The 25,583-nt window shown below is 46.1% G+C and overlaps 1 long non-coding RNA gene across 2 annotated transcripts in view; it reads right to left on the minus strand.

Moving 5' to 3' along the window:
- LOC309531174 overlaps positions 1 to 24,741 on the minus strand; it is a 63,210-nt gene extending 38,469 nt beyond the window's left edge. For both annotated transcript variants that reach the window (XR_014219119.1, XR_014219120.1), the window contains exon 1: positions 24,081 to 24,741. This is a non-coding gene — a long non-coding RNA (uncharacterized lncRNA). The remainder of the gene's footprint in view (positions 1 to 24,080) is intronic.
- Positions 24,742 to 25,583: the final 842 nt, after the last annotated feature.

A 25,583-nucleotide genomic window follows, 5' to 3' on the forward strand; every position in this document is an offset into this window, starting at 1 on the left:
AGAATGCTGCAGCACAATTGCAGATAGGAGACAGACCCTGTCTGTACATAACACCTCTGCTCAGAGACCTGTACTGGTTGCCAGTTTGCTACCAGGCCAAGTTTACATGATTAGCTTCTAAAGCTCTAACCAGCTTGGGACTAGCTTACTTGTGAGGTCTCCTTACCCCACCGGGCGACTTTGATCTGCCAAACTGGCACTGCTAGAGGTGTTGTATAATACTCTCTCCATCTTTTAGTGTGGCAGCAGCTGCATTTTGGAGCTCCCTGGCTATTACCATCAGGGATGTACTCTTTTCAGTGCCTGCTAGAAACATTTTTTGTTTAGGCAAGCCCATTCAGAAATGTAGAATGTTGACATGTCTTTTAATCTGGGGTGGTTTTTTAAAAAAATCTTATTGCCAGATTTTATTAGTTTTGAATAAGTAGTTGTTTTTAACTTGGTTTAATTTTCTATCTTTTTTTTTTGTAAACTGCTATGAGGTTTTATTTCGATCAAGCAGCATATAAATCTTGCAAAAGGAATGAATGAATGGATCCATCCATCCATCCATCCATCCGGCCTCCTTGATTTGTGCGTATAGAATCATAGCAGTGGCGTAGCGTGGGTTGTCAGCACCCGGGGCAAGGCAAGTAATTTGCGCCCCCTAACCCCTAACCTGCCGCCGCTGCCAGCTTCTTCTTGCTGCTGCCTGGTCTGGTCTGGTGTGGTTCTCTCCCGCGCTCAGCGCTGCGCTGGGGGGCCTCTGCACTGTCCCTCCCCCAGATAGTCCCTCGCTCTCTCTCCGCACCGCGTGCCTGGCACCCACCCCCTCCACAGTGGGCGGCGACCCGGCGGCTCGGATCGGATTCGCACAGCCAGCAGATAGAGTCCTACTGGTCACAGGGCCTGGCTCACTGCAGTGAGAGAGAGTGAGTGAGCCAGGTAGGGGCAGAGAGCTGCGAGTGTGAGCGACCCCCCAGATGTTGCGCCTGGTGCGGCTGCCCCCCCTGCACCCCCCATGCTACGCCACTGAATCATAGAATTGTAGACTTGGAAGGGACCCTGAGGATCATCCAGTCCAACCCCCTGCAGTGCAGGAATATGCAGCTGTCCCATATGGGAATCGAACCTGCAACCTTGGTACTATGCATTATAGACCCATGAATCTTTAGGGCCTGCTTTGAAACTCGTGTGCTGTGCTTCGAAGCCCACACATGTTGTAAGACTGACATCACTCACTCACTCAGTCTCACATACACATATATGACATACTAGGATTGTGGAGGGACCTCTTACTCCTTAGTAACTTTGTGGGAGCTTGAGATTTAGCTCAGCAGACAGTCCTTATGACACATATTGCGCAACACCACTTTATTCTGCTCCCTCCCATGGGAGTTTCTTGACCTTATGAAAGATCGTAATATATCCCGCCTCCCTCGAAAAGAGAATCCCTACCTGTTGTGAGTAAAAGGGCTTTCCATTGATTCCAGATGCCCAGCAATCTCACTGTTGGAGATGACAAGCCAGATCTACTTGGGAGAAGGCTATTTTTACAGTAGTAAAACGTAGCAAGTTATTTTTAGGAAGCCACAGCACACACCAAATATTTGCTTGAACGATTTATATCCTTCTCTTGAGGCTCCCCAAAGGGGAGCAGTGCGTGAGCAAAGGAAGTGAAATGCTTTTCTTAAACAAAAAAACAAACCATAAACTAAACTAAACCTCTTGTTTTTATAGTATCAATTAGAAAAGAACAAAAAGGGGGAAAGAAACAAAGAGAAACAATAAAACTTATTATGAAACCATTTTCCCTGGCAAGGAAACGTCTTCAGGTGTTACGTTTTTAGGTGTATGTCCAAGTTTAATTAAAGAGCACTCCTGAATGTGCCATGAGGGGATGGGACATAAACAGTGTGCAGTACACAGATGTACGAATTGTCAGGAGTGCGTGCAGGAGCCAGGCCCTGTGACCAGTAGGACTTTGCAGGACTGGGGCCTTCCCAAGTTTGTTCTGAACAGGCAAGGCGCGGCCGCACAGGTGAGGCCGATTGGTAACTCACAGCACCTGGTGGCAAGAGCTGGGAAGGGATATAAGGTCAGCATTTCCCTTCAGCTCTTTGCCACAGCAACACATTCCCTGCCTTGCTGCGTTTGGCTCCTTGACTCCTTGCTTCTTGATCCTTGGACCCTTGACTTCATGACTCCTTGCTTCCTGACCCTTGGCTTCTTGACTCCCAGCTCTCTGACCCTCGGACTCTTGGCTTTCTGAGTCCTGGCTTCTGGACTCCCGTTCCTGCTCCCATCCCACCGTCTTGCCCCCGGTCCCAACGTCCCCAGCCGGGACTTCGGTTGCCTGTGAACCAGACCGTGACGAGAATCATAGAAATGTAGAGCCAGAAGGGATTCCAAGCGTCATCTAGTCCGACCCCCTGCAATGAAGGAATGACAGCTAAAGCATCCATGACAGGTGGCCATCCAACCTCTGCTTAAAAACCTCCAAGGAAGGAGAGACCATCACTTTCCACAGTAGTCCACTCCACTGTTGAACAGCCCTTACTGTCAGAAAGTTCTTCCTAATGTAGACTCAGATTCTCCTTTCTTGTCACTTGAATCCATTGGTTTGAATCCTACCCTCCAGAGCAGGAGAAAACAAGCTTGCTCCATCTTCCATGTGACAGCCCTTCAGATATTTGAAGATAGCTATCATGAATCAGACATACAGGATTTATTGCAACTCCTGTTGAGTGTATTGTCAGTGGCAAATTTGATTCCATTTGCCGGGGAATGTGTGAAATGGCGTAAAGAATTCAAGGGAGGGTTTCGTTTTGCTCTTCCTTCCCGGTGCCAGCGTGCTGCTGCTCTGATATATAACAGAAGGGCTTGTGTAGGCAGCCTTTGTTCAAAGTTTACTCATTTGCAATTTTTCATGAAATGTTTCTGTAATGATCCCCTGACCATTGTTTCAGAGAGGTTTACATTCATCATCACAATGAGAGCATCTGAGCAAGTGATGTGTCAAAAATTATCCTGCATTTCTTTTCCTTTTTCCTTTTTTTAAAACATTCTCCAATTCTCTCTCTCTAAAAAAAAGAATTAATGAGTACGGGGGATGCATTCAAAAATTAGAAAAAGCAAATGGTGATTCAGTGAAATTCTCATGGGTGAGGTGCAGGCTTTTTGTTGCATTTAACTTTGCTTCTCAGGTGCCTTAGGGGTCTTTGTGAGTGTCCTTTCTCTCACTCTCTAAACTATCTCACCAGGGCTCTGCAGCCTCCCTGGGTGCCCATCCTTCAACCAAAGTCTATAGGAACTTATCTTGAAGTAGTTCCTTCCATGGGGCTGTCATAGATCAAGAAGCTTAGATACCCAAAGCGACACACACCACTCAACAAAATTCTAAAGAAATCCTACAGCGCCCTGAGAATGAGGCAAAACCCCCAAAACAACCCATGGAAGCCTCTTTCACAGGAAAATAAAACTTTCCAGAAATTGGAGGGCAGATTTTGGCGCTGCACCAATCCAAGCATCCACCAACCCAAATGTTACAGAACTGCTCGTTAGTTATTTGCACAAGGCGTAGCTTAATTGATTTATTTTACCATTTCCCTGTTTATTTACTATTACATTCATATTCCACCTTTACTCCAAGTAGCTCAAGGTGGTGTATGTTGCTCTTCCCCTCCCCATTTCATCCTCACAGCATTCCTGTGAGGTAAGTTAGGCTGAGAGACTGTGACTGGCCCAAGGTCATCCGTGAGCTTCATGGCTGAGCAAGGATTTGAACCCGGGTCTCCCGGGACCTAGCGCAACCTCTAACCACTACACCCTACTGGTTCTCAATGTGGGATTATGACCACGATCAGAGTTGGCTTTTTGAAAGGCTTCTTCTGACAAAGTCATGGAGGATAGTTCTACAAAAGACTTTCCAATGATGACAACAAGGGACCTTCAGTTTCAGAAGCAGGAAACAAGACAAATCCCACAGTACTTTATCAATCAATTCCCCTTCCCAGGGAACTATGGAAACTGCAGTGGATTAGGGGTCTCCTAACAACCATCTGCACCCTTAACAAACTACAGTTCCCAAGATTCTTTGGGGAAAGCCAAACTCAAGTGGTTTGATTCTGCTTTCAATGTGGTTTTTCTTTCGTCCTGTCACTTTCCCCAGGAAAACCCACTGTCTACCTCTGAATTGGAATGAACACCAATCAGTAGAAAACCCAATTGACATTTGTTCCGATTCAGCAGTAAACGACGGATTTTCCTGAGGAAAATGGAAGGGTGAAAAGAAAAACCTCTTGGACCAATGTCCAGAAAACACGGTGCAAATGGAAGTCTGGGTGAATCCTTAGTCAGTTTCAAATGAGGCAAAATAATGGAGACGGTCTCTGCAACATACTAAGCCCAAGCAGATAAGCCTTTTTGCGGGAACAGATTTGGTCTCCTTAGACAGAGATGAAGCATGTGGAATTTCTACGCGGATCACACATACAATCTTTAGGCTTATGCACAACATTGAAACTCAGCCTTTCCAAGCAGCTAAAAAACAAAATCCAAACAGTTGGACTGTCCTCATGTTTACCAATAGATAGCATCTGATCCGATTTTTGCTTCGTGGCAACTCCTCTGCTGTTGTTTTTAACATTATATTTTGAGCTTGGTAAGTAAAAGCTGCCACTGATGTCCTCAAAGTACCTTCAAAGTGACAAAACTGAGGACTAACCTGGATGGCCAAAACCAGGTTCAGCCACAGAGAGCTGAAATCAGGGAAACCTTGGCAAATTGGGTCCTCCCTTAAAGAGGGCATGTATTGCGGTGAGACCTGGAAAACCAACACCCTGTGTTGTGGGTGGGTACGATTGGTCAGCCACGACACCCGATTGGTAGGTCCCTTGTAGCTGGGGGCAATCTGGCTAATGGGATGCAGTCCAAACGGTTCGAGGGACCTATTTATACCCATGCATGTGACCCAGAGCTTCCTCTTTCGGCACGTGCATTCAGAACACCCGCCCTTCTTTCCCTATTTTTAGGGCTTTGTGCTTGACCTTGCTATGCCATTGTGTGTTGTCTGTCGTTGGGACAGGGGCACGGCAGGAATTTTCCCCACTTGGCTGATTGGCTGTTGCCATTTGGGTTTCGCTTGCCATGTAGCAAATCGTCACAACTTGTAAGTTTGAGGATTGGCTCTGGTTCAGGTGATAGGGATGGGAGAAGGCTCTCACCACCCTTTTGTGAAGGGTATTCCATTAAAGGAATCCAGGGACTCAATGGTTTGGTCAACCCCTGAGAGGGGGTTGTGCCCATGCCTGAGTCCAGGGGGACATTTCGGTGGTGGACTTAGCCTGTGCCTGGCTTTCCGCTTATCCATGTGTTCACTCTTGGCTGACCTATGCTGGAACCCTGGGACAGCGCTACCTACATAGCAGGGAGCTAGTCGAACCAGAGCCTATGCAACCAGTTACTTTCTGCAATCAATAAAGTTGTGGCCTAAATTCTGCCAAAAACCAAAAACAAAATTTGAGTCAAGTGTGAATTTATTTAGGGGGGAGGTCTCTGGGTCTGAACAAAGTCAGATGTGTTTAAAGGAGAAGTAGACAAATTCAGGACAGGGGCATTGATGACCACTAGCCATGATGACAATGCTGCTCTGTACTCACTGTCTCAGGCAGCAATGCTTCTGTATACCAGTTGCTGAAAACTGCAGGAGGGGAAAGGGTCAAATCCTGCTTGCGGGTTTCCCACAGCCATCTGGTTGGCCATGGTGAGAACAGGATGCTAGACCAGATGGACGACTGCCTTAACGCAGAGGGTCCTCTTTATGTTCCTATGTTCTTCAAAATCTGCTGGAGCCACAGAGAATGCAATGAATAGAGCCAGGATGGTGAAAAAATACGGCAGAGAACTAGAAGGACTCTCAAATGTGGAGAAATTATTTGGATCAGATTAAGGATGCACAGGTGGCACTGTGGTTTAAACCACAGAGCCTAGGGCTTGCTGATCAGAAGGTTGGCAGTTCGAATCCCCATGACGGGATGAACTCCCGTTGCTCGGTCCCTGCTCCTGCCCACCTAGCAGTTCGAAAACATGTCAAAGTGCAAGTAGATAAATAGGTACCGCTCCAGCGGGAAGGTAAACGGCATTTCCGTGTGCTGCTCTGGTTCACCAGAAGCGGCTTAGTCATGCTGGCCACACGACCCGGAAGCTGTCTGCAGACAAATTAAAGCCATCTCTAGGCCATTAAAGCGAGATGAGCGCTGAAATCCCAAAGTCGCCCGCGACTGGACTTAACAGTCAGGGATCCCTTTAACCTTTACCTTAAGGATGTGCGTGAGAGAGGAAGCAGCATAATTTTGTGAGTCTTTTCAAAATCCTTTCAGATTTCCTTAGAATTTCTACATGAATTTCTTTGAGTAGGCACTTCCAAATTTCCCTTGGATTTCTCTTTATTGAAATAAATTCAGCAGGCAACTTAGAGAAACACCCCTGAGAGATTTTGCTGAAATCCCTTTAAACATCCTGCAAAAGGCAGAGGAGAGAACCACCACTCGGTGCTAGAATGCATTGCTTGGCCTACAGAAGGCCCCAGATTCAATGCTAGCCTCTCCAGGTCAAGACCTTGTCTCTCTAGCTTGCAGGTGAGGGGGCAAGACCTCCACCTGAGACCACTGAGCTTCTGCCATTCAGAGTGGACCGCACTAACCTGGATGGCCAAAACCGCCCATCTGGTACAAGACAAACTGCCTAGTTATATTTGCTTTCATCCCCAATGTGTCAAGCAATTGTCTTGAGTCTAGCCTAGTGAAAAGAAAACTAACAGTACACATGTTCATGAAATTACAAGCAATATCTCCATGCTGTACAGTATCTGAAAAGACACCCACACTAATTAGAGTTGAGAGCTGTCTGTCAGGCAGGCAATACCATAGCTGACTTTGTGTGAGAGAGAGAGAGAGAGAGAAGAAATGTGTTTGATTAGCTTTACAAATGGAAAAACACAGTGAGATCTGCATGAAGCCAGACCCTGATACTTTCTTCCTTGCCCTACCATCATTTATTAATTTGATGTTTTAGCTCCAGTGGGAAATAGACACTAAAACATGTACCCTGCTAATGTCAGAAGCTAAGTGCAAAGAAGGGGAGGAGGAAATAACCCAACCTTTGCAAGTATCTGACTTTTCTCTCTCTCTCTCCATAAGCAACAAGGAAAGCAGAAGCAAATTCTATCATTGCACTGACCTTAACGATAAAAATGCCAGTATATTAGTGAGCTGCTTGCTTATAATAAATAGCCGAGAATCCTGCTCTAAACAGATAAAGAGGTAATGGTTAGGACTGTCTCTAGAAAGCCATATGTTATACAAACATCATCATAAAATAAGGTTGGAGGCTTTATTTTAATCATGTATAACAGCGAGACATATGCACTCTTCAGTCTTCCTTTATCAAGACTTCACTCCTTTGTTGCCTGCACTTTCCCCTAGATGACAGAACAGCAACCAAATCTCACAGCCCCACATTAAGACATAGCATAGCACTGCTTTGTTTCTGAATTATTTATTATTATTATTATTATTATTATTATTATTATTATTATTATTATTATTATTTTATTATTATTTTACCCTGCCCAACTAACTGACTGGGTTGCCCCAGCCACCCTGGGTGGCTTTCAACAAATATAAAAGCATAATAAAACATCAAATATTAAAACAGCCCTACACAGGGCTGCCTTCAGATGTCTTCTAAGGACATGGCTAAATGATGGCTGGAATCCAAAAAAGAGCTGTTTAGAGCACCTCACAAGAACTTGCATGCACCCAAAGGTAATTTTGGGGGAGGCTTTGCAAATGTTGACAAGAGGTGGTGGACTCTCCTTCCTTGGAGGTTTCAAGCAGAGGTTGGATGGACATCTGTCATGGATGCATTGCAGGGGCTTGGACTAGACGACCCTTGGGGTCCTTTCCAACTCTATAATTCTATTATTCTTTCACTTTTTTAAAAAATTCCAAAACCAAAAAAGAATTAAAGGTAAAGGTAAAGGTACCCCTGCCCGAACGGGCCAGTCTTGCCAGACTGTGGGGTTTGTGCGCCCATCTCACATTTATTGGCCGGGGGCCAGCGCTGTCCGGGGACACTTCCGGGTCACGTGGCCAGCGTGACAACGCTGCTCTGGCGAGCCAGAGCCGCACACGGAACGCCGTTTACCTTCCCGCTGGTAAGCGGTACCTATTTATCTACTTGCACCCGGAGGTGCTTTCGAACTGCTAGGTGGGCAGGCGCTGGGACCGAACAGCGGGAGCGCACCCCGCCGCGGGGATTCGAACCGCCGACCTTTCGATCGGCAAGCCCTAGGCGTTGAGGCTTTAGCCCACAGCGCCACCCGCGTTTGTAAAAAGAATTACAAACATCAAATTCAAAATCCATAGTTGACTAAATTAAAATATACCTAATTGTTATAAACTTCGCTTTGCTGTATATAAATGCAACACAATTAGAAATATTATATTAGAACTTTTTATAAATTCTTCTATACCCCCATTCCCCTTCAGCCATGTGTGATCTCAATATTTCTTTTTTATGTATTCCATCTTGTTGTGTTGTTGTAATTTAATAATTAGTCAGTTGATTCTTTTATTATTTCCTTGCTTACCCCTGCACGTTTTACACATTATCTATTAATATTCCAGTTCTGGAACCATATGATTCTATGACATCTTTTTGGTTTGGTGGTGTAGGGCAAAGGTAAAGGACCCCTGGACAGTTAAGTCCAGTCAAAGGCGACTCATCTCGCTTTCAGGCCAAGGAAACCGGCATTTTGTCCACAGACAGTTTTCCAGGTCATGTGATCAGCATGAATAAACTGCTACTGGCGAACGGAGGACTGTGATGAGTGCCAGAGCGCACGGAAAGACTGTTTACCTTCCCGCCTCAGTGGTACCTATTTATCTACTTGCACTGGCGTGCTTTCAAACTGCTAGGTTGGCAGGAGCAGGGACCGAGCAACGGCAGCTCACTCCGTCGTGGGGATTCGAACCGCCGACCTTCTGATCAGCAAGCCCAAGAGGCTCAGTGGTTTAGACCACAGCATGTTGGACAAAGCAGCCCAACTCCCTGATCTGCCGCACAGGAGAAGGCATGTGGAACGGCTAAGGGAGCTGGGCATGTTTAGCCTGGAGAAGAGGAGGTTAAGGGGTGATATGATAGCCATGTTCAAATATATAAAAGGATGTCACATAGAGGAGGGAGAAAGGTTGTTTTCTGCTGCTCCAGAGAAGCGGACACGGAGCAATGGATCCAAACTACAAGAAAGAAGATTTCACCTAAACATTAGGAAGAACTTCCTGACAGTAAGAGCTGTTTGACAGTGGAATTTGCTGCCAAGGAGTGTGGTGGCGTCTCCTCCTTTGGAGGTCTTTAAGCAGAGGCTTGACAACCATATGTCAGGAGTGCTCTGATGGTGTTTCCTGCTTGGTAGGGGGTTGGACTCGATGGCCCTTGTGGTCTATTCCAACTTTATGATTCTATGATTCTATGTGTAGCTAGGTGTCCCTCTGTCCAGCTCTGCTTGCCTGTGCTGCTCTCCTCCAGGAAGGACTCCATCAGGGAACTCCAGGCTGCAACTGCCTAAACTGTGAGTGGGCAGAAGCTACCAGTGATAGCCTCCCTGCCAGAGATAACCAGCATATACCAAATCTCACAGGCCTTCATTAAGGCACAGTGCCAATTGGTTTTCACATTAGAATAATGGATGGGATCCATTATGTCTCATATTGGGAGTAGAGAGAGGGTGGGAATGGGGGCAGAGCTGGGACAGCCAATAGTTCTCAACCAGACTAGTTGCAGATGGAGGATCCAACTTGAGCCTCTGCGGTGCACCAGCCTGGAGGTGGTGTTAGCAAAAATGCACGGTTTCCAGGTGCCCTCCATGTTGCACCTGATTTGTGCAATCAGCAGGGCATTTGCTGTTTTAGTGGTTTTTTATTGCTCCCTACAGAATTTCGAGGGAAACAATGTGTGTCTAGATTAGCTCAGCAAAATGGCAACTAAGCAAAATATAACCTGACTTCCTATTGCACCGTTATCTAAGCTGTGTTTGCAAGAACCAGAGAAATTGTCTTTTCCGTGGCAGCCCCACAAAAGTGGAAGATTCCCCCCAGATAGTTTTGCATCCCCATTGCTGCCCCTAATCGATTTCTTCTTTATTTCTATGTAAAAAAACTTTCCAGTTTAGATAGAGGGGTTTCTGGCCTGAAAGATTATGAGCTTTTATTCTGACATGCTGTTCTTGCTACAGTTTTGCATTGTTTTATTAATAATGTACCTGCTCTTCTGTAATGCTTTAACCCTGCTTGTTTGTTTACTGGTTTTTATCTGCTGTTTGTAATTGTTCAATGGCTTCATTGACATTTCTGTATATATTATTGATGATGGCTGCCTTGGGCATGATTCATGGAAAGGCATGATTAGAAATATTTTAAATCAACAAACAAACTAGAAAGATGCATCGCTGGTAGCGGATGCAGAGGAACTTTGAAAAGACAAGGGTGGGGGAGACTCCCCACTAACATCCTGGTGAAACAGAACTATCTAGTCCAGCCTTGGGTTTCCATTTTCCAGTCTGATGCCTCTCAAAAGGCCAAAAAAGTAGGACACGCAGGCAGCAGCCCTCTCCGATTGCTATTCTCCCTGTAATTGGCATTCAAGGGCATGCGGTGCACAGTTAAACTTGGGAACTCACTCCCAGAGAGGGCAGGGATGGCCTCCAACTTGGCTGGCTTTAAAAAGGATTAGACAAATTGATAAAGCTATCGGTGGCTACTAGCCATGATGACTATGCTCCACGGTCGAAGGCAGTAATGTTTACGAATACCAGCTGCTGGGAACCATGGGAGTGGTGGGCAGAACACTCTTGTGCTCAGGTCCTGCTTGAGAATTCCCTGCAGACATCTGGTTCAGCGCTGTGAGAACAGGGCCTTTTCTGCAGTGGCCCCCTGTTTGCGGAATGCTCACTCCCAGGAGGCTCACCTGGCTCCTTCGTTGCATATCTTTATGTGCCAGGCCAGGCAACACATTCCTCTTCTCCCAGGTCTTTGGTTAATTAAACCATCTATAGCCTTTTAAACTGTGTGTTTGGGCTGGGGATTACTGTATTTGTTTGTCATGCATGTTGTGTTTTTATATTGTAAACTGCCCTGTTTCCAATATAAATAGGGTGAAGGGTGGTAGAGAAAATTAATTAATTAATTAATTAATTAATTAATAGCAGGATGCTGGACTAGATGGGTCATTGGCCTGATCTAGTAGTCTCTTCCTATGTTCTTATATAGCCATTATGACTAATAGCCAGCCTTATTCTCCATGAATGGTATGGCTTGCAAGATGTGGTAAGCCAAACCATGGTTTACTGGGACTGTGAAAATGTGTTGGCTCCCAGAGAAGAACTCTGAGAAGATGGGGTTCTTCAAAATCAAAACAGGGACCGAGACTATGGTTCTTAAATGAAAAGGTTTATTTTAGAGTACTTTCCTTGCTGACAGCTACAGTACATACAGATGAGTACTCTTTTTTTCCAGAATCTTTTTTGAAAGTCCTGGGGTCCAGCATTCTGGAACCCTGGGCTACATTCACGACATTTAAAGCACTATGATACCACTTTTTATGCAATCATGGCTTCCCCCTAAGGATTCTGGGAGCTGTGGTTTATTAAGGTATTAAGGGTGCTGAGGCCCCTGTTCCCCTCACAGAGCTACAATTCCCACAGTTCCCTGTGAAGAGGGTTTGATTGTTAAACCCAGTGCTTTTTTCTTAAAGAATGCTTAGGAGTGCTCTCATTTTCCAACTCATATTGAGATACTACTCCTCAATGAGGCCAAACTTAGATTCACAAAATGTTTAGGGGTATGCGGGGGAGAAAACACTGGTTAAACCATTCTGGGAATGGGAAGCATGAAGCTTTGGTTTTCCTGAACTTGTGTCCTGGTTCAGACTCAACTGGTTTAGACTCAACTATGAAGCCTCCTGACTCTGCCCAATATCCAAAGCACCAAATTGGGATCCTAAATGAATCTTTTGTCCAGTACTTACTATGCCCAAAGTTATCAAAGAATGCAAAAATGCCCATTTTCCCCACCAAATGAGGTGTCTACATTAGTTTACCTAGCAACTGCAGTCTTCCCACAACCAGCACAGCCACATCTCTGAGGGTAAAACTGTTTTAGCTTTCTATTGCGTGGACAGGCGGAGTCCCCAGATCCTGCACGGTCCCCCCGACATGTGGAATAACGACTCAATACAATGTGCTATGGGATTAAATTGGCCACAACTTTATTAAATTTCAAATGTGGGTAGACCTTGGCTCAGGCATTGGGTGTTCTCCCTCTCCCGGTCCCCAGCCGGGGACCTAGGGAGCATCAGGGTTATCCAGTGTGTGTGGGGGGGATGGGCCGGCTCTGGAGAATATATGTTCAAGCGGAGATGGCTGCCCCCGTAACGCCGCCGCCGCAGGAGAGAGCAATGACAACCTTTCGGTGTATGGCCAAAGCCTCCCTTCAGAAAACCCCTTTAACGGGGAACTCTGGTATCGCCGCCGCAAGAGGAAGATGGACAAAAGGATTCTGCCCAAGGCCTGGTACCGCCAAAGTTGTGACGTTTTGCTACGGGAAAGGCGAAACCTGCCAATGCAGGGAAATTCCTTTCCGGCCCTTTAACAGCGACCTTAACGTAGCAGCGCCTGCATACCTGTGAAGAAAAGTTAACCTGCAAAATCTGTGAATAAAAGTTAACCTGCAAAATAAGACCTTAACTGAGGGTGGGTAGGGTGGGAGAAGCTCTGGAGCCAAGTGAGGATTCCTAGGTAAGATCCTCCCTCTATTGTGTGGGCAGGTAATCCCTCCCCTACCTGGCCTGTTCTCCTTGGCAACGCTTCCCCCAGGTGGGATTGGACAACTGACTGAGGTAGGCGGAGACCTCCAGGTATCCCACCTGAGGGAAGGCAAAACCAAGCCTATGCTGTTGGGGCCGCTCTAGATCCAGGGGCTGCACGCGTCCACGCAAAGGGCGCCCCCCATTTTAAGCAGGGAGCGGTCATTCCCTCTCAGGGATTCATGGGAACTGTAGTTTCAGAAGATGCCTAGGCATCTCTGAAAAATCTCAGCACCACACTGAAATACCCGTGATAAAGCCAATATATATTTGTAGCATGAACACAGAGGCTTGCTTAAGGAAAGGGGACTAAAATGATGACCTGTGTCTCCTAACATTAGGAATCTCAGAAACAGACCACTGATTTGTCTGATATGGTTCTCACATTATATGTTCCCCTAGATTATCTGAAAAAAATTGGGGTTAAATACATCCTGTGTGAAATTGGACCTAAGTAGGAAAGAAATTGCTTTCAGCTGTTTCATTGTGTATGAATGGGGATTTCCCCCCCTCCCTCTCTCGCAGTAACTCAATGTCACCTAATGAAACTGATAAGCGTAGGACTGTACAGCAAATTATGAACCTACTGTATTCATACAGTATTTATAAGATATAGTGAAAGCTAATCACTTAGGTGGTTCATGGATTAATGAATTGTTAGTTGCTTTTAGTCACGATAACAAAATACAATGTCCGTGTTTCAGATGCAGTGTACTTGTATGAACCCTATGTCCCCTGTCGGTTTACTGCAGAGATCAGTTAGAAGACAAAATATTTGACTAGATCAGGGCTCACTAACCTGTGGCTCTCTGAGGTTGTTGGACTACAACAGGCATAGGCAAACTCGGCCCTCCAGACATTTTGGGACTACAACTCCCATCATCCCGAGCTAACAGGACCAGTGGTCAGGGATGATGGGAATTGTAGTCTCAAAGCATCTGGAGGGCCGGGTTTGCCTATGCCTGGACTACAACTCCTAAGGCTGATGGGAGATGGACTCCAAGAACACCACAGGTTAGCTATCCCTGGGCCAGATGGTCTGAAGCAGCAGAGCATTTCTGTTCTCCCACCCACTGTTGGAGGAAGAGGTGTGCGGGGGGAGCGCACCGCCCCTGGCAGCGCGATCCCGGCAGGGTGCCATCGCGGCTGCCCCCCCTATGCTGGCCGCCTCGTCCCCATGACGTGCACCCTGCCCCCGCCTGCTCTCCGCCCCCCGGTACCGGAGCATGAAGCTCCGCCACTACTCCTACCCTGTCAAACAAAAGTTATCTTGGATGTATTGATAAGTATTTGAGATTGTGACACTGAAGCTCCCTCTTATTTGACCTGAACTCTGTTATGCTACAAAGACTTTCCCTTAAACATTAATATACAGATTTTAGAAAAGGAAAAACAACAACCCCAGATATTAAATTCTGCTGCCAAGCCAGATTTAAAAAGCATTCCCTATCCATCTTAGTCCAGCTCTATTTATGCCCTTGCAAATTTAGCAAGTGGTACCCTTAGCCCAGTGCATTACAAGCAGGATGTTTGACCCTGAAAATACAAAGACATTAAGATGTGTTTATTCCATAAGTTTGTTGAAAGTGTGACCCCTCTTCCTTCTCTGTACGAAGTCTGGAATGTCTGCCATATAGCCAAACCAATGCTATTGTGTAACACTATATACAGTGGTACCTCAGGTTACGTACACTTCAGGATACATACACTTCAGGATACAGACTCTGCTAACCCAGAAATATTACCTCGGGTTATGAACTTTGCTTCAGGATAAGAACAGAAATTGTGCTCCAGCGGTGTGGTGGCAGAAGGAGGCCCCATTAGCTAAAGTGGTGCTTCAGGTTAAGAACAATTTCAGGTTAAGAACGGACCTCCGGAACGAATTAAGTTCTTAACCCGAGGTACCACTGTATATTAAAGATATATTTACACAGCCCTGAATCGTGCTGTATTACACACAAGGAGTGCAGCTGTACCAGTTTTCTCACTTTTGCCAAACTTTGCTCAGAGAGCGAGAGAGCAAGAGAGAGAGAGAGATAGAGACAGTCTTAGTTCTTCTGCACATTTCCCCCTTGGCCTCTGTGCGGAGCCTGCCAGCAAAGCTGACAATAGAGTCCAATTGTGGTGGACATCTGAAGCTGGCCAGCAGTTTAATTGGTGCTTAATAGATCTGGACTTGGAAGTCTGGGAACTTTGTGGTCTTGTAGCTCTCCCTCCCTCTTTAGCCCTGCCATTTCAGTGGGTTGTTTCTTCAGGGGAAGCAATTATATAAGCCGATAGCAGCTTTCTCTCTCTCCACCCCCCCTTCTCTAAACCACTGGCAGGAAGCCAGCATCATGCTGCAGAGGTGCAGGTTGTGCAGCAAGTGGTTGCGCCGAGTGACGCTCCGTAATGATATGATGTGGCTGTGTGATTAAGAACTGGCTTCCTGCCGAACCATTTCTGCCTGGGAAACAACAGCCGCTGCACTTTGGCTCCTCGCTGCTCAACACCGGCACGTCATGGAAGGTGCTGCTTCCTGGAGTCCCGTGATCACAAGAGGTGAAGGCTTTGCTAGGGGAGGGGGAAGAACTCCTGAAGTCCTTGTCCCCCCAGCTCACACTTCGGCGCTTTTCTCTCTCTCTACCATCTCCGGCCAAATCCCATCAAAGCCAGGCATCCGAAAGACTTTGCCTTGAGAAAGCAAGCGAGCTTGGCTTTAAGCCATGTGGCACCAATTATAGCTTGCAGCCATGCAGCCATTTATTTTATAGCTCCACTGAAGACAGAATGATACCAAGTGATACCTTCTCCACCCCTACCCCCCTTCTCTCCAGATTGTGCAGATCAGGTGCGGCAAAACTCACTGTGACACATGGCGCCCAGCTTCTGCAGACACATCGCAGTGCATTTACTTTACATAGACCGTCCACTCCAGGATATTCAGAGCAACAAACATGGCCTCTTTGAACGGGACATAAATGTTTAGATTGGGTGGAAGAATGGACTACTGTTCATTCTCTGCACCTCCAGAGCTGAGCAAGAGAGCTTTAGATGTACGTAGAAGGTCGCTGGTTCAATATCTGGCCTCTCCAGGTAGGGCTGTGGGGAAACCCGAGAGAGCTGCTGCCACAGGCAGTACTGAACCAGATGGACAAATGGTAGAAAACAAGGCAACTTCTTGTGTTCCTGTGAGAACCTGACTCCAGGTTTGAGCGGCTTCTTGGCAGAGTTCATGCGGCCCTCCACTGGTGGGTCTCCTCGTACATCAGTGTGTTCCAGGGGCATTTCTGGGTGGCAGTGGGGCAGCAACAGGCCAAAGCAGCAGTGCTGTGATCAGTGCCAGGCCGCTGGGCTTGAGCCACCATTTTCATTTATGTGCAATAGTGATGCAATGCATTCTGGGAAATTTAAACGCAGCTTGGATCCACTTGCTCAGTACAGGGGACCAGGCTGGTCTTCTGTGCAGTGGTGTGGTCCCCATGCCAAACAGCTAGATATGAGAAATCATTTACAATTACCACAATGCCCAAGGCATTGTATCCCTCTGCAGCGACACTGCCCTGTTCTTCTGCAGTAGTGAAGTCCTCAGGAACAATCTGTTTCCCCTGAAGCAGATGTGCAAGGCAAGGGCAGCCTCCTTCCTAGGGTGAAGGCTGCAACAGAATCGGTGAGGTGCATTTTGAATCAGAACCAGAACCAGAAATCTGCAAGTGGGGCCAGATTTCCAAATGCAGTCGTATCTGGGGTTCGAGACGCTTCAGGTTACAGACGCTTCAGGTTACAGACTCCGCTAACCCAGAAATAGTACCTCAGGTTAAGAACTTTGCTTCAGGATGAGAACAGAAATTGTGCGGTGGCAGCGGGAGGCCCCATTAGCTAAAGTGGTACCTCAGGTTAAGAACAGTTTCAGGTTAAGAACGGACCTGCAGAACGAATTAAGTTCTTAACCCGAGGTACCACAGTACACACAAGCACACACCCCAGCGAGAAACCAGCTGCATCAATTGTCTGGGTTGGTTTTCGTTTTGTTTTGTTTTTGTGTGTTTTTTACAGCCACCTCTTGTAGGCATTTTCTTCACACACAAGAAAGCTTTTTGTGTGTTAATTCTGAAGATATAACTACATGGCTGTAGCTAACCATGCATTTCTTAGTGCAGTGCATAGTTAAACGATGGAAGTTGCTCCCGCAAGAGGCAGTGATGGCCGCCAACTCAGATGGCTTTAGAAGAGGATGGGATAAATTCATGAAGGAGAAGGCTATCAAAGGTCAGTAGCCATCATAGCTAGGTTCTGCCACCACAGTTGGATGCAGTAATGCTTCTGAATACCAATTGCTGGAAACCGCAGGAGGACAGAGTGTTCTTGGGCTTGCATCCTGCCTGCACATTTCCCAGAGACATCTGGTTGGCCAGTGTGAGCGCAGGATGCTAGACTAGATGGGCCAATGGCCTGGTTATGTTGTTAACCCACTTCCAAATTCTGGCAAAAGGTTAAAGGAAGTCCTTTTTGGGAGTTGCCTGGCATCTTTCCATGCCCATTCTTCTTCCCACCTCACTTCCAAGGCACGATGCCTCGTGGCTCCAAAGCACATCTGCATCGTCTCTCCAACCCTCTCCACACACACAAACACACTCATTTCACACCCCTCTTTTCATTTCTCACACAAATACGCCTGATATCTTGCTGCTCTTGCAGAAAGACACAGTGGGTGAGTGAGTTTCTGTGGCGGCACGGTAGCCACCAAATCACCACCTCCCTGTGGTCAATTCATAGGTTGGTTTCGTAAGATATGAAAAATCTGCAGTTGCATCATTCTCGAGTCATTAGGTGGGGTGAATGCACTGGTAGAGGAAGGAACAGCATGATTGGGGGGGGGATTCCCCATATGACTGAAGCTTCCATATATTACCTAAGAAGAATGTGGGGCATTTTGCTTATGTACTTATGATCTGGCTTTTTTAAAAGTGCTTTTCTGCACTGCTCCCCTTTAATTATTATGCATTATTTTTTATTGATGCTTTTAGGAATTTGGGCATGTTGCACAACTGAAAAGCGGTATGAAACAGATAGATGGGTTTTGGAGGGTGAGAAGTGAATATCTTGTGCTCTGGTAGAAGGCAACATCCCTGGGTGCAAAGACCTAGAATCATAGAATCATAGAGTTGGAAGAGACCACAAGGGCCATCGAGTCCAACCCCCTGCCAAACAGGAAACACCATCAGAGCACTCCTGACATATGGTTGTCAAGCCTCTGCTTAAAGACCTCCAAAGTAGGAGACTCCACCACACTCCTGGGCAGCAAATTCTACTGTCAAACAGCTCTTACTGTCAGGAAGTTCTTCCTAATGTTTAGGTGGAATCTTCTTTCTTGTAGTTTGGATCCATTGCTCCGTGTCCGCTTCTCCGGAGCAGCAGAAAACAACCTTTCTCCCTCCTCTATGTGACATCCTTTTATATATTTGAACATGGCTATCATATCACCCTTAACCTCCTCTTCTCCAGGCTAAACATGCCCAGCTCCCTTAGCCGTTCCTCATAAGGCATCGTTTCCAGGCCTTTGACCATTTTGGTTGCCCTCCTCTGGACACGTTCCAGTTTGTCAGTGTCCTTCTTGAATTGTGGTGCCCAGAACTGGACACAGTACTCCAGGTGAGGTCTGACCAGAGCAGAATACAGTGGCACTATTACTTCCCTTACTTTACCTTTCTCATCAAACCCTTGTGTATTTAGCACAAAGGCCTGAAGAGGGTTTCTAAGTGAAATGGCACCATAACTGGGAACGCTGATTGGACGTGTGAAGGTTGAAAGAGAAACCTGCATGCCCCATAGGTGGGAGTTGTGTGCCTGCACCTGCCCCATCTACAGATAAAGTGAAGTGTGTTTTTGGGTGAAGTATGGCTGGTGAATGGTGTTCAATGTTGCTATCAGGGCAGTGGTTGGTGGGGATGTGGTTATGTAAGAGCAGGTAGCATTCAGTACTTTGGTTCAGGAATTCCTCTACACAAACACAAAAAAACTAGCCTCCTGGGTCATCAGGTCAAGGGCCCATCAACTCTATCATCCTGTTTTCACAGTGGTTAACCAGATGCCTCCAAGGCAAACCCTTAAGAAGGACAAGAGTATTCTCTCCCCTCTCCCTTGGTTTCCAGAAGCTGGTATTGAGAAATATTACTTCCTCTGACTGTGGAGACACAGTCATTGATAAGCTTTATCTTCCTTCCAAATATCTTCAATGTCCTTCCACTGGTGAGATCCCCTGTAAATATATGGAATGCTTCCTTGTTTGGTGTTTTGAGTTTCTTCCATTGCCAGTGACAAAAAGGAAATGGAAACCACCCAAACCCAATAGCTAAGCTATGACAGAAAAGAGAAGCAAGGTAGGCGAGACGGTAGAGGAGGCTACGTCTTGGAGCTCTGGGAGATGTTTCGTTTGCCTTGAGCTTACTTCTTACAATTCTCATCTGTCTGCTCACAAGGCTGCTTACCACAGGTATGTGACAGTAAATGAGCCAAAGAGCACTTCGTCTCTTAGAACAACAACCAGCACCACCTACTGGCGACCGCTTGCAGCCAGGGCTGTATGAATTCTGCACTTGTTCGAGAACAGAAAAGAGCAGAAATGTGGCACAGAATTCAGCTTCCCAAGGGAGGAAGGGCCTTAGCCCAGTGGCACAGCACATAAATGCAGAAGATCCCAGGTTCACTCCTTGATATGTAGGGTCAGGTAGCAAGTGATGGGAAGAATCTCTGGTGGCCATCCTGGGAGCCACCAGAGCAGACAATTTGAGGTGTACTTACACTCTGACTGGTATAATGCAGTTTCTGGCATTATACCAAAACCCACAAAACCAGCAATCATAAAAGACTGAATGAAACCAGGATAAATACACCATACCAGCACTCCACCTCTTCCTTTTCCCTCTTGCAACTTTCTGTTCATTTGGTCTGTTCCATTAGACCGAATCTGCTCCACTGCTCTGAGATTGCACCATGTGCCTGACCTTCAGCTGACTGACTCATGGCAAGATAAAGAGGTGGGACGGGGCACAGTGATGGCGAGGTTGGCGCACTGCTGGTGGAGCCAGTCTGGCACGCCTGCTGGTGTATTTTCACCAGTGCCTTGAATCTCCCCCTCCCCTTTCTGACACAGTGCAGCAACTCAACTGGGCGGAGGTCCGGTGAACATCATAGCCCCATGACACCGTCAGCAAAATATGTACATTGGAATGGGCTGGATCGATGTTGTTTCAGTGCTAGCAAGACTGACACGATATGGCATTGGCTGCGCAGCTTAGCCTTAGCAACAGCAAGGAGAGAGTGCAGCGACAAGGCCATGGATCTCTGGGTGTTGGCAGCCAGCCCCACCCTGGTGCTGATGCTACAGTGATAACAGAGCAGCCATGGTGTATTAGATGACTTCCAGGAAATGCTCCTTCCCACTCCACAATGGTGCACATTACCAGCAACGATAACAGCTCCACCTTCCAGATTTACCTCGTAATCAGAGAATTATCAGTTGCCCTCAGATGCCCATGATATATGCATTTGTATATACACTGCATTTTTGTCGCCTCTCCTTACAAATCAGGGGGTTCTGTGTTTTCAGTTAAGCCCTTGTTTCTCTGTCCAGGACTTTGTAAAACAGGCACAGGCATTCAGCCCAGTGTTTGTGCAGGAGGGTCGATTTAAATCCGCATATACAGGTAAGGAAGCTTCTCAGCAACAGGCCACCTAGGGATGTTGTGGGAGCTACTTTCCGAGAGATTATTTTCAAGAAATACGCAGAATGAATTCACTGGGGATGCTAAAAGATACTGGGTAAGTAGCTTTATGGCAGAGGGTTGAATTGATGACTTGTTAGCTCCCTTCGCCTGCCTCTGTTCTCTTTGTCTGCCTCTATTCTCTTTGTCTCTCCACCCCCTCTGTGTGCAGACCAAGGAGCTCTTGTGGCAGGAAGGGGGTTTATGGCCATGCTTCCTAAAATCGTAAAATAACAGGGCCCACATTCAAAGTCCCTGTGTGATCAATGAAATCTTTCCCAGATGTGCCCAGGCGACATGCGCTTTCAATATATGTCCAGGTAGGTTGGAAACACAATGCACCCACTGCTCACATCATAAGCTTTGTAACCAATCCCTGTGACGCCAGCGGGCATGCATAAACTCCCAGTATGTGCAGAATAGGAACAGAATCACTTGGGGAATATCAGAGGCAGAAACCCCACCAAGCAACTGCGTCGTCTGCCCACCGCCTGTAATATGCACAAAACAACTCTCAATCAATAGTATATAACACTATCTTTTTTAAGATATTTGACCCTTGGAGAGCAGATTTATATGGACAAATATGAATCCCAGTCCACAACATAGACTAAGTTAGGTATCAGGGGGCAACTGCGGGATGTGATGGTACACAGCCTTCTGTACTGGGTCCTATTATTCATGCACGCCTTCGAGAATTATTGGACTAGTACATATTGATTTTATTTATATTTTTACTTAGGAACTTTTTTCTTTTTTCTTTTGCAGTCAGCAGGACACTCTGAGAAAAATTCCAAAGTATCAGTAAAAAAGCAAAGCCTAGCCTAGCTTTTTCATGAGACTGTAAGTTTGTTTAAAGCTTTGTGTTGGGGGGAGGTGGTGAGTTCCCTTGTTCAGCTAGTGTCGAATCAGCGAATGACAGAGTGAGCAAATGTAGGTAATGGTCTCCCGACCCACAAGTTCATTTCGAATGCTGGAATAGGGCTCATTTTTCAAATATTGTGCATGTTTGTGGGTGCAGGGAAGGGGGAGGGGGAAGAGAGAGAATACAAATTCTGGCGTGATTATGGGACATTCAGAACAAACAACAAATATTAAAACCTATTCTGTCCAACCAGGTAAATCAAAGCTACCTAATGATGCAAAACCTGGCAGTGGTTGCTGATGATGCCAAATCAGGGGTGAGAAACCTGTCAGGAGCTCGTCCTACACTCGAGTAGGACCCTGGTAGAGACACATGCCCGACTGGCATGTTCTCTCCCTCCTGGTCATTCATTTGGGAGCTTCACCAGCTTCCTTCTGCCCGAACATCACAGCGACTGATGCCCACAGACACCGGCACACTAAGGGATCTGCAGAGTCTTCGCAGTTTGCGTAACAGACCTCAACAACTCAGCATTTTGGCTAATCTACTTTATTTGCATATAAACACACACGGAGCACTGCAAGATGGCTCCCTCTTTCTCTAGCATCAGACAGCAAAGAGAAAAAGAACAAAGGACAATGGTCCCACTACACAGAACACAGTAACACAAACACCCTATCTCTGTCACTTCCCACTCTGTGGAGTCAAAACATATACCATCATGTGATAGACAACAATCCCATGACTGCAACCATGGAGCAGGAATTCTAACAAAACCTGCCGTCCTCCCAGTGTTGTTGGACTGTTAATTCCCATCATCCCTGACCAGTGGCCATCAGGCTGTGGCTGATGAGAGTTGGAGTCCGATAACACCTGTAGGGCCATAGGTCCCCACACCTGCACTAAATCATAGGGTGATATGAATGGGAAGAAACACACTGCAGTGAGACTCAAGCTTGCACACTCCTTACTCCTGTCTCTTCCTCCTGCACAGTTGGGAGGAGTTTGGGAGCTTTGGCATCTGATTAACCACAGTATGCTGAGCTGTCTGAACCCAGAATTGTGGGTAATCTTAAATAAGGGGCACTTTAGACAAGCCAGCTTTGTAAACCACTGTTTGAAGTTGTCTGGTTGGCCAAATGAAGCTGATCACAGTTTGTCCATACAACACAACAAACCACGGTTGAGTAAAAGTGGAAGCAGCTGTTCAGGAGTTGGAGGAGAGGGGAGCGTGTGAATCCAAATTTTGCTGCTGTTCATTCCTGCTTACTCATGCTGTGCCAATCCAGATAACACAATGTGTGAATGCTGTCCATGTTTCTTTCCCTAAGATATTTCCGATTTTCCATCTATTTCTGGCGCCACACACACTGTACACTTATCTGCAAAATCTGATGCAAGGCCTGAATTGCTGCATAATTGGATGGGGGTATTGTTTTGGGGTGTTCTGTTTGGGAGGATTATTGCTCTTATTATGATTATTTTGATTTCTGTGGAAATTGTTTGATTTGGTTGAGTATTTTCCATGTTTTATTTATTGTTTATTACTACTTTTGTTGTGATTATGTATTTATTTTTTTCTTCATGTTGTAAGCCGCCTTGAGCATGGTTTGAACTATGAAAAGGCGGCAATCAAATAAACTTATGTATACATGTATGCATAATTATCTGCAGTATTGTTATGCGCAGTTGGCTGAATTGCACATCATGTTCCCTATCTGAATGGCCACCAGGCATATCTCACAGCAGTACCATGCAGATCTGAATGCTAGTTGTACACCACATTCATATAATGCCCACCCTGCAAAACCCATCATCTGTATTTCATTGCAGTGCACATCCAATTACCTGCTTTTCTTCCTACAGAGCCAAAGATAATTTTCTACCTCTTTGCACCACACATCCTTACCAAAATAATGGGCCATTTGTGCATCAGAAGTGGGAAAGTATATCACATAATATTACACCACCCTACAGCTAGCCACTTTAGGTGGAATTATATAGGTGTGGAATTTGGCATATCTTCAAAGGAACCAGAGTCCCACAAGTGTGGGGCAACCACTGAAGCTGTTATGTTTTACACACCCTCAACATTGCAACACATTTCACAGACAACATTGTTATGAATGCACCCTAATTTGATCTCAAAGATAACCATGAAACAGAAAGCCAGAGACATCCCCTTAGGTATTCCAGACCCAGTTAGATATAGGTCCACTCCCAGTGCCAACAAAATACTTTCCACCACCTTGTTATTTGCATCGTGGGTTTAGGGTGAAAAAACAATGGGTTGGGTGGAGAATGGAGTTTGCACAGTCTAACAAATCCACTTAAAGTTCTTAATAATCCCGAATGATTTACATTGAAACATTATTCACATAGGCCAACTCTGCTGATAAGATATATTTAATAGCAGTCATCTCACTGAAACCACTAATCAGTAGAACAGTACAAACCATGATCAACAGTAGCTATATTAGAACCCAAGAGCTATACTTAGAACCCAAATCAATAAGATAAAATAGCATCAATGCATTTTAAAAGTTTCAGCAAATAAAAAAGGCCCTTACCTGGCACTGAAAAGATCAGCAGCAGTACTGGGAGAGCTTGTCTACTGATAGAATTCCAGAGAAGGGGTGCCACCACTGGAAAGGCCCTGAGCTACCAACGAGAAATAAGAGGCCTGCTTCCAGGCACAGTGGTTTGGCACCGTGAGAAGAGGACGCTAGACTAGAAGGGCTTTTCGCCTGATCCAGCACATGTAAAAAAATCCTCAGAATTATTTCATATAATTCTCTTGTGTTCATGTGAGTGTAATGTAATTCTAGCTTGTCAATCCTCTACACTCAAATGATAATGTAAGAAAAGCTCTTTCGAAGGCCCATCTCTGTTCAGTATCCTGCTTTCTGCAGGGACCAGCTAGATGCCTCCAGGAAGCCCACCAGCATGGCTTGAAGGCAGCAGGATTCTCCTGCTGTGGTGGATATTCAGAGACATTCTGCCTCTGGACTTGGAGGGTTCATAAATCCATCATGGCAAGCGTCCATGGACTGATCGCTCCTCCCCAACGAATTTGTCGAATCCCCTTTTAAAGCCATCCAAACCATGCCATCAAAGGGGTGGAAGGACCAACTCCCTGCCCTATGGCTGGTTCCTCAATGCATCAGCCCTGACCTGCTAAAACCATCGCGTCTCTGCGTGGGCTGGCACCGTAACAAAGAGGCCAGCAAAACAGATCACTTCACCAGGTGATTCAAGCACATTGGCAGATCAATGTTAGCCTGAGGCTCAGCGCCTGAACCCTGGAGTGCCAAGTATTCAGAGGGATTTGTGGGTGGGGGAATCCTAAACTGTGCTTTCCTTCCCTGAGAGAAAGCCTTTGGGAAAGTGGGGCAATGTTCCTTAAATGCAGGTGTTGGAAACAGGCACTCCTTAAGATGATCAGGAAGAAATTCCTTCCTTATTGGTTTCAGCATTGGAAGGACTGGTCTCTCTCTCTCTCTCTCTCTCTCTCTCTCTCTCTCTCACACACACACACACACACACACACACACACACACACACACACACAAAAGGAGGGATCTATTGTGCCTCTTTGGCATTGTATCTTATGAAATGAAGGTATTAATCAAAATCAGATAAACAAAGCAAGGAGGAGAGAGGAGGAGTAGGCAGAGGAGGCGGAGGAGGCAAAGAGGCTCAACCCTACCCTTCTGCCTCAGTAATTATTGTCAGCGGCTTCTGGTCTGTTCACCCCTGTGCCAAGTTAGTAATGTATCCCCGTTTGGCCGATTTCAGATCTCCAGCAACACCTGTGGGAAAGGCTTTAATTAATCCTCTGTTACTGTTGTAATTGCACTATCCTAAGGGGAAAGTCCTACTAGCCAGGAATATTATTTTAAACATATACTGTAAACAACATTTGTCCTCGGGAGGGTTCTGTTAATACTATGGCTTTGACCCTTTCATTGCTGCATGCTTAAAGGAGCTCGGTTTTCTCAATTACTGATAAAACAAAAACAAAAAGGGGATCTCCCCCTTATCAATGGAAACATCTCTCAGCTGCCTGTGAG

Source organism: Podarcis vaucheri, assembly GCF_965113315.1.
Source record: "Podarcis vaucheri genome assembly, chromosome: 1".
Lineage (NCBI taxonomy): Eukaryota > Metazoa > Chordata > Lepidosauria > Squamata > Lacertidae > Podarcis > Podarcis vaucheri.